Source organism: Gopherus flavomarginatus, chromosome 3 (genome assembly GCF_025201925.1).
Source record: "Gopherus flavomarginatus isolate rGopFla2 chromosome 3, rGopFla2.mat.asm, whole genome shotgun sequence".
NCBI lineage: Eukaryota > Metazoa > Chordata > Testudines > Testudinidae > Gopherus > Gopherus flavomarginatus.
Window position 1 is genome coordinate 175713647 of NC_066619.1, and position 10117 is coordinate 175723763.

The window sequence follows — 10117 nt, forward strand, 5'->3', positions numbered from 1 at the left end:
TGGCAGGGATGACAAAAAAAAAAAACAAACTAAAAAAAAACACATGGGGCTTGTACTCACCGGATGGTGCTCCGAGTCTTCAGCGGCACTTCGGCAGCGGGTCCTTCACTTGCTCCAGGTCTTCGGCGGCACTGAAGGACCCACCGCCGAAGTGCCACCGAAGACCCAGAGCAAGCGAAGGACCCACCGCCGAAGTGCTGCTGAAGACCCGGAGTGCCGCCAGGTGAGTAAAAATTAAAAAGGCACCTCTAGCCAGGGAAGAGATTCACACTGGGTGCGGGGCCCTCTTAGGCACGGGGCCCGATTCGGGGGAATTGGTGGAATTGGCCTAAAGCCGGCCCTGAGGGTAAGTACCACTAACCCCATTTTACAGGGAGAATGGCAGCAGAAAGCTGAAGTGACTTTCCCTAGGTGACAGGCCAGCAGCAGAACTGGAAACAGAATGCTGGTTTCTTGACTGCACTCAATTGCTCTACCCACTAGACCATCTATGAAGTGGAACAGCCCCAAAAGTAACATAGGGAAAAAGTATTTGACCATTCTCTAGTGTTAGTCATCTTACTCTCTCAAAGCACTCCCCGCAACTGACACTGATGGCAGTGGGAGTCACATGTCTATCAAATACCATTGCTTTACAGGAGTGAAAGATGTCATTCTCCAATGATAAAATCCAGTCCTTCCATACTTGGGAAAGCTTATAATTTCTGAATGACTCCTGGTTTAGGTTGGAAACTCCTTAAATCTGTAACTTCTCAGTGCTGCTGTCCAAGGGCGGCTCCAGGCCCCAGCACGCCAAGCGCGTGCTTGGGGCGGCATGCCGTGGGGGGGCGTTCTGCCGGTCGCCAGGAGGGCAGCAGGCAGGCAGCCAGCCTTCGGCGGTATTCCTGCGGAGGGTCCGCTGGTCCCGCAGCTCCGGTGGACCTCCTGCAGGCATGCCTGCAGAGGGTCCACTGGTCCTGCGGCTCTGGTGGAGTCGTGGGACCAGCGGACCCTCCACAGCCACGCCTGTGGGAGGTCCACTGGAGCCACGGGCCTGGCGACCGACAGAGCGCCCCCCGCAGCATGCCGCTGTGCTTGGGGCGGCAAAATGTCTAGAGCCGCCCCTGCTGCTGTCTGTCTTCTGTTCGCATTTCATCCATCACTCATGGCTGAGCAGTAGCCACACATTCCATTCCGACTTGTTACTCATGCTGTTAGCAAGTGCTGGGGAGGAGGAAAGGAATATCAGATACCCAGATGGCATGCCTTAGCAATGCTAGGAGAACACTGCCAGCAGAGGAGCAATCACATAATACTATCGATGTTTGATAATCCCACCTCATTTTATGAAAAACTGGCTTTGGGAAGACATAGTTTTCTATAAATGCTTTTAAAGAGGATTACCACCCCAGATGTTTTGCTTTGCTGAACACAGAGTAGGTAGCTATGTCATAGTGCCTCAGACTTTGGAAACAGAATTAAATGCAGCCAGTCATTTAAAGCATAGACATCCTCTGCCATCTCCACCTGGACTGGTTCTTTGGAGGAAGCTATGCAACAGTGACATTCTTCCACGAGAAAAATAGTCCAATAATATAAGAATCCTGGTGACATCTAATCAGGCATAGCTAGCAAAGGGAAGTTTTTATGCAATTTTATAAAATGGTTGTATGCAACGGCTACAGAAGCTACATTTAAATTCACTCTTGTTATTTCAATCCACTGGTCAAAACTACTGCAGTTCCCATTTCACAGTAGGTGCAACAATTTAAAAAAACAGAATAGAGAGTTAATCTGTACACAGAACATTTTCCTAAATAAGACATTGAAAACAACGTCAGTGCTGACCCCCTGACTTGTGTGTTTTTATTCTCAGTACCACTATCACTGTAAACTGGAGTTATTTTTTTTATTGTAACCCAGGTCTGTAGTTGGTTGAAAAGCAGGGGGTGGGAAAATTGTGAATATTGTCAACTTTTCCAAATATTGGGAATATTTTTGAAATCATTAATTTCAAAATCTAAGAAAAGTTAATCAACTGGCCAAGTTCCACTTTAGTTTAACGCCAATTACAGATATCCAAGAACTATTTGTTCATTGCCCTATTTAATGCACAGTTTGTGTATAGTTCAGACTCCACATGGACACTGCTGGTGCAAACAGGACTATGTTAATGTAAACTAGGTACCTTTCCATTTATGCCCACAGTATCCACACAGAGGAGTTATAGCGCATGCAGGAATTCACACTGCTGTAGTGTGAGCTGCTGGTGTGGACATAACCTCAGTGCAACTACCACATTGCTAACAATCTCTCAGGTTTGTCAGATAGATTCCTGTTTTCTGTACACTATTGAGTCCTGAGGATCTGCACCTCCCAGTCTTCATGCCAGACTTTAAATTAATTTGAATCTAATCTTCTGGGTTTACCTGACATAGGGGATGAACACCTATGAAAAGTAAGTTTATTTTCTTTCCCAATGCTTTTCGTTCACAATCCAGAATGGCTATTTTTCTGTGTGGAACATACAGAAGAGAATGAAAGGAACAGTTCCACGTCCCTCTTAACCCTACGTGTAGGTAGGTGTTGAGCACAATAGCAGTAACAGTTTTGTCAAGATTGCTGTGGAAAAGGGGCTGGATTGCGGCAGCTGGGACCATACATAGCTAGATAGGGTGCTGGGGTGAGTAAGAGGCCATGTCCCTCAGCACAGGATTGTACAAGAGCTCAGAAACTGCACTCCCTGTAATGCCAGCAGTGCAGTGTCTCCCAGTAATCCTACATCCTTTTGTACCAACCTGTGTAAGAGGCAAGGTGTAGGGCGGGGAACAAGCTATGTACGCTAGAGTATAGTATAACTTCACAGTTCTCTTGCTCACCACATCACTCGGGCCAGGCACTGGCATCTCTCCCAGGCACTGCATCAGTGGCTAAATGCCACAATTAAGTCCTATGTGAACAAAGCCCAAGCAAAACCGCTGTGCTTGGGGGAACTGTAAGATGAAATGAGCAATGAGGTGGAGTCTTCAACCGCAAAATAGCACTAAGGCCCTGCATGGTTCCTACACTAATTCTGGGCTATGTAGGCCCAATGACTATATGCTATTTGTGGATGCGAAGTCCACTTGTCTGCAATGAACATGCCCCTGACTCACAGGCAAACCCATTACTGCAGTCCTCTGCAGAGACTGGCCAGGGAGAGGCTACAGCAGAACCACTGCTTCCTCCCCAAGTCTTCTGCTTTGGCTCCTCTGTTAGCAGGACTAAAGGGAACCTCAGTTCTATTTGTGTTTGTATTTTGGAATCTTAATTTTATAGTTATGTTTGAAGAGGATCCTGCACTGAAATGAATGGCATATACCACTAGACCACATTTGTTTTTGTGCTGCAGAACATCTGAGATGCAAATGCAATTTCTAGACTCCCTGACCTGTGGTTTAAAAATGATAGATATTAAGCTCAGAGATGTGCCATTCACTGGTTCAATGTTTTCATTCTGCCTGCAGAATTGCTCTTTGAGGTAATGAGTCCTGAAATCAAAAGGCCTGTGATTATCCATATTTTAATTTATAGTATCATCAGGTTCAAGATCACAGTTGCCAGCATCAGGCTTTTTTCCCCTTCTAATTTTTTTCCCACAACATTTGAAAGAAGAATTCCCTGGAATAGGGTGAGCAAATATATTTAGTGGAACTGGGGCTAAAACTGATTATTTAACAATCCCTGATGCACAATGGTTTGTACCTGGCAACAGGCCCATCTGATCAAATATATACTAGGGAGACTATGAAGTCAACAAATTAGGAAAACATGCTTGTTTAGTGCAATAAATGCTCAATGTACATTCTGATTACATACTGCAGGAGCAGATTTTTGAACAGTTGATTCACACATTCCAAGGCCAGAAATGACCATTAGTATGATTTCCTGTATAGCACAGGCCACAAAATGTCTAAAATAATTCCTAGAGCAGATCTTTTAGATAAAAAGAGCGACTGGTGATTTAAAAATTGCCAGTGATGGAGAATTTACCACAACCCTGGGTAAGTTGTTCCAATGGTTAATTACTCTCATTCATAAATTTGCCTTATTTCCACTCTGAATTTTTCGAGCTTCAACTGCCAGCCGTTGGCGTGTGTTCTACTTTTCTCTGCTAGATTGAGAAGCTCATTATTCAGTATTTGTTCCCCATGTAGGTACTTAGACTGATCAACTCACCCCTTACCCTAAATAGATAGACTCAAAGTGCTCTGTCGTAAGGCTTGTTTTCTAAGGCTATGTCTACACTAGCACTTGTGTCAGTCAAACTTGTGTCAGGGGTGTGAAAAATAACACAACCCACCCCTCTAACTGACATAAATTACACCCACAGAAGCGGCGGTGTGGACAGTGCTATGTTGGTGGGAGACGCTCTCCTGCTGACATAGCTACCACTGCTCCCATCAGTATAGAGTGGCTACAGGAGACGGTACAGTGGTGCAACTGTGTTGCTACAGTGTCGAGTGTAGGCACAGCCTAATTTTTTAATCATTCTTGCAGCTCTTATCTGAACCCTCTCCAATTTATCAGCGTCCTTCTGGAATTGTTGACACCAGAACTGGACACAGAATTCCATTAGTAGTTGCACCAGTGTCAAATAAGAGAGAAAAATAACCTCTCTACTATTACTTGAAATTCCCCTATTTATGCATTCAAAGATTGCATTAGCCCTTTTGGCCACAGTGTTGCACTGGGAGCTCATGTTAAGCTGATAATCTCCCACCACCACCAATCTTCTTTAGTCGGTGCTGCTTAGATAGGGTCCCCCACCCTGTAAGTATGGCCTATTATTGTTCCTAGATGAATACATTTAGCCATATTAAACAATATGCATTTGCTTGTGCCCAGTTTACCAAATGATCCAGACTACTATGAATCAGTGACTGGTCCTCTTCATTGTTTACACTCTCTAATTTGTGTGTCATGCGCAAGCTTTATCCAATGATGATTTTTTTCCCTTCCAGGTCATTAATAAAGGTGTTAAATAGCATAGGACCCTGATCCAATCCCTCCAGGACACCACTAGAAAGATACCTGCTTGACAATGATTCCTTGTTCATACTTACACTGAGACCTATCAGTTAGCCAGTTTTTAATCCATTCAATGTGTAGCATGTTAATTTTATATCATTGCAGTTTTTTTAAAAACAACTTGATTCTGCATGACAACTTAAGTGCCTTACAGAAGTACTAGCTCAAACAGTTACCTTTAATCAATCCAACTTGTAATTTTTCTCAAATCTCTATTGTCCATGAATCCACATTGATGGGTATTAATTATACTCCTTTTAATCTTCAATAAATCAAGTCCTGTATAAGTCACTCCAAGTTGGAAGTATATATTTGGGGAATGATCAGACAATCTCCAAAAGAGAGAAGTGGAGCAGGTCAGGACTCCCTGCAGCCAAAGCCCCATCCCCCTTGGAAATTCGCCCTGATTTTTTTTTCCCCCATGAACTTCCTCTTACACCCTTCCAATGCTCCAGCAATAGCTTAGAGCACCATGCTCTTAGGGCGCAAGCTTAAAGGCCCTAAATCTGACCTAGCCTTCTTTCCATCAATCTACTACAAAGGATTCAGGAAATGAGAATTTTAAGAGTTTTGGTTTTTGTTTTTTTAAAACAGTATGTAATTACTTATAGCTATGCATTCAATATCTTTGCTACACAGCTTATATATTTGAAAAAAAAATCTATGAAATGCTTCATGCGTGTTTTTGATATCACAGAGGGAATGGAAGAAATGCCTCTAAGCCCTCGTCCTCTGTGAAATGGGCTAGCTACCAAGACAACTGACAGTCTTATTGAAATTGGCTGCTCATGTAAAGTGCTGAGCACCCTTTACCCCTCTCTGAGAAGGGAGGGGAGAGTTTTTAGGACCTCATCCTGCAAGTTGTTAAAAACAGGCTGCCGTAGAAAGTAGGAGAATTGGAAAATAAAAATGAAAGCACTTTGTTAGCTCAGCTGGTTTTGTTTGGAATTTTCTCTGAATTCATGTTGTGTGTTGAAGACTTTCAGTTGTCTTGGTAGTTAGCCCATGCAAAAGGTTTTGCAGGATTGGGGCCTAATGTACTTTTATATAGAGTTTCCATTACCAAGTAATCAGCTTGTTTGCAAAATACTTGGAAAATTAAAAGCAATATTACTGTTTTATTGTATTTTCACACCACCAAGTTTTGGGGCACTCACCCTAAATTGGGCCTATTTGTAAAGTACTATAATAGCTATAGAGGGACCCAATCATATTCCCACAGGAGTCAATGAGAGCTTTGAAATTCACTTCACTGGAAGCAGTATCAAGTCTCCCCCCTCACCCCGTGACTACTGTTTGATAGGTTAGAACAGCACAGTTTTCTATGCTTTTTGTATTTTAAGTGTATATCAAAGAGTTAACCTGTTTACAGCAAGTATTCTCTAATTTGTCTTCACAAATTCAAGGTACTCCCATGAAAAAAATAAGTTATGGTTTGAAAAAAATGGAAGGGGAGCAGTGATATAGGCACATTACAAATGTGGATTCTGTTCTGAGTACAGAAGTAGTACATTTTCTTCCAATACATTTCGAGATAATGAGGTAGTATGCAGTCCCAAATAGTTAGTGGCTGGTTTTCAGAGTTACTTAGCATTTGCATGTCCAGCTGAAGTCAACAGGAGTGATGGTGCTCAGTAGTTCTGAAAAAAATCAAGCCCCTAACTTGTCATGAGACCCCTTTAACAGATATATAGGCACCTGAACTACGGGTTAACATTACTGTACATCACTCAGCTCTACTAGTATTTCCAGACAGAGGAAGCATTACCTGCCTTGACAGTAGCCCTCAGCCAAAAGTAGAAGTATATGGTGTATTCACTTCCTACAGAAATCATTTTAATCTGCAGTAATATAGTGCAGAGATTTTTGTTAAAAATAAACACCATGCAATTCAGCATGATCAGCAACCCCTCTGGAGAAGAATTTCACCAGCAGCTTCAGGTCATGGCTGATGTTCATTAGTAAATCTTCTTGTATGCCTGTCCACCACTGTGGCTAACTCAGACCTGTACATCTTGTCACAGATACGGGCAACTGAACCTGTATTCCCCCTTTTTAGTTGAGTCAGGACTCTAATGCTCCCCACTTCTAAGCTGTCATCGCTCTTGAGTGAAGACCTCTCTCCCTCCCTCCTGGCCAGGATTTTCCCTACAGGCTTTCCTCCCTGTCCATTCCGTTATTCCCAGCAAACCAGACTGCCTAAACACGCCAGTACCTCCACTTTGCTCTCTTTGAAGGCTATAAACAATGTGATTGCCCACAGTTAAAGTCACCATTTAGCTCTTTAAGCAAGCACATTTATTCTTGAGGTGAAAGGATTATAGAGAAAACATTAAAAATAATAAAAGCCTACATGGATGCTAATAAGCTTATGAGAGATCATACCTTTGCCTGTACCTCCCCCAACTCCAGCACAGGCTTTGGTAGGAGTCAGTCCTTCAAACACCACATACAGGTTTTTCAGCGGTTCTAATTTCATAAAAGCTTTAGCTCAGAAGCAGCACACCATGAATCAGTCTTTCCTTTATACAGCATAGGCCTTAGATCTTCAGATTCTGGGAACAGGTAATCAGGAGATAAGTGTCACAAGGCTGGGTTTTTGCATAAACAGAGGTGGGAATTTGCATTTACCTGCCACTAGAGATACCCAATTGACACTGTTTGTCAAAGTCCATTCTTGTCTTTCACATTATTCAATACAGTCCTTTTGATTATCCAGGCCCACAATAATACGTTAGTCATTCACTTAATACAAAGGATCCTAGAGATAGGTAAGGTTAATTCAATATGCTTTTTAAGTGATATTACAGGAACTGCAATATCCATCATCTTTCTCTTTCATGTTTGTTAGTGAAATAAATGTAGTTATCTGGTTTGTGTGAAGCAGATTTAAATATATGTATTACTCCTTTTTCAGGTTACTTATTGAAATCAGTTCCTTTGATTAATGTAAACAATCTCAGGGTGAGCCAACTAGCTCTCAGTCTCTTTCTACCCACTCACTCTCCCCCGGTTTTCTAAATACTTCTTTCAGTTTAATGGACTAGCTACTCTGGACCATTTTAATGAGCTATTGTGGGATAACACAGCTGCCCAGCCTTTTGGTTGTAAAATGCTTGTAACACTTTACAATAACTAAGCATTAATTAAAGCTAAACTATGTAGTGCCATTTGTCTGAAAATCCTTACTACATGCATCAGACCAGATGCAGAGAAAGAATCCATCACAGATAATGTTTATATGATGATATTTAGTTAATCGGTGCCAAAAGAGTAATCACTCTATGTTCACCAGAGCTTTTATAATTTTTTACCTTGCTTGTGTTAATGAAATCAAAGCTAGGGCTGCTATTGAATTGCTAAGTAAGTGTACATTCTTCGCCGGGACTTTGTTTTTATCAAGTTAATCTGAAAGAGTACAAGTCTCTGGAAGTTCTTTTGTTTGCAGTCCCATTGTGACACTGAGGCCATGGCTACACTAGAGAGTTGCAGCGCTGGTGAGGGGGTTACAGCGCTGCAACTTAGGATGTGGCCATACTTGCAAAGCATGGCCAGCGCTGCAACTCCATGGGTGTAGCGATTCCAGCACTGGTGATCCAGTGCTGGTCAGCAAGTGTGGACCCCACCAGCGCTTTTATTGACCTCCGGGGTATAAGGAGGTATCCCAGAATTCCTGTCCACAACAAACCGGAAGAAAGGGAGAGCTCGGAGTTCAGCCAAACTGCTTATTTAAAAAACAAACACAGCTCCTGTTTGCTGAGCAAGCGGAGGCAGGCAGGGGAATTACTTTGGAATGTTCACAGCTGTTTGCTTGAAGAGAGAAACAGCACGCTCACACGGCAGAGGGGGAGGGGGAAGTCCATGTTGAGCAGATGCTTGTCTGGTCTGACGGCTATTTAGGAGTACATAATTTGTATTTAGTGAATGAGAGAGGGGTGGGGGAAGGGGGTCAGAACTTTTAAAATGGTTGAAGGTAGGCACTGTGTGTCTTCCAGTCCTTAGAACTTGCAAGGCAGGGAGCTGACACACTGTCAACTCCAAAAATCCACTCTCTCTGTCTCCCCCACGCTCCCTGTCACATTCCACCCCAACCCCCCTCTTTTGAAAAGCACGTTGCAGCCACTTGAATGCTGGGATAGTTGCCCACAATGCACCACTCCCAACAGCGCTGGTAGCTGTCAGTGTGGCCACACTACAGCGCTGGCCCTACACAGCAGTACGAACACAGCTGTAACTACCAGCGCTGCAGAACTGTAAGTATAGCCATGGCCTTACTCTTTCAGTGGATTACTAAATCTATGCTTGTTCGTCTTACTATATTTTACTATCACCTAGTAGCCCATATATGGCAGAAAGGAGCTTTTCCATATATTGCCAACAGTGCAGGGCCTAAGTCTGCAAATTTACTTCAGCAAAACTATTTTTCAGCAGGAGTTTGAGGGTGCAGGGAAATGCAGGATTGGTCCCTAAAGATATACGTGCTCATCTTCACGCCTGAAAAAGCCATGTGCCTTTCATAAAGCCCACTGCAAGATAAGGCACATCAGGATAACGTGGTAATGGTTTAATATAGACTTTGTAATACCACCGATTGAGCCATCACTTTTCACAGAATGTTTCTCACTAGCTGGACTACAGCCTCAGCTATGCTTAGCTTGTCATACATCACCTTAGGGTCACAGGTGGGAAGGCACTCATCTCTCTTGACTACAAGCCTAGTGCCCTCTCCCTTGAGCCAAACAGCCACAGCCTGAGGAAGAAACTCGTGGGAAACAGTCTTCTTCACTATGTCTATTAATATTAAACATAGCTATCGTGCTGTCTATAAGCCTGCAATGTTTGTGTCCTGAACAGACAGCCTAGCAACTTTACACTAACATTCCAGTTTTTATATACTTAATAGATCCAAGATGACAATTTTGCTATTAGCGGATGGCAATAGGCTATGAAACACTGTTTAAGGAATGCTGATTAAGACTAAAGTAATTGAATTTTATTTTTCTTCTCCTCTCTGAGCAAAAAGACATACAGGGACAGACAACATCAGAAGCGAAAGTCAGGACAATTC